The following is a 281-nucleotide window of genomic DNA, read 5'->3' on the forward strand; positions in this document are numbered from 1 at the left end:
TGAACGCTCTCTTCTGAGGAAAGAACTTGGAGCTCACAGCTCGCGGGAGACAGGGCCGACTTATTCAACCCTAACTGTGCAAGGAGCTGTGCTCTCTGAGCCTCTACTACGGCATTCCCCGGGGCTACTCGCGGTGCCTCCTGCCCAGTGTTTGATGTGATCCCCACCCGACCAGCGCTGGGTGACAAGGAAAGGACTTCCACTCGGGACCTTCACAAACCGCGCGTCCTGGGGCCGCGCTTGCGCAGCACAGCACTGGGCTCGCGGCGAAGTCCGTTTCC

The sequence above is a fragment of the Saccopteryx leptura genome, chromosome 1, assembly GCF_036850995.1.
Source record: "Saccopteryx leptura isolate mSacLep1 chromosome 1, mSacLep1_pri_phased_curated, whole genome shotgun sequence".
Taxonomy (NCBI): domain Eukaryota; kingdom Metazoa; phylum Chordata; class Mammalia; order Chiroptera; family Emballonuridae; genus Saccopteryx; species Saccopteryx leptura.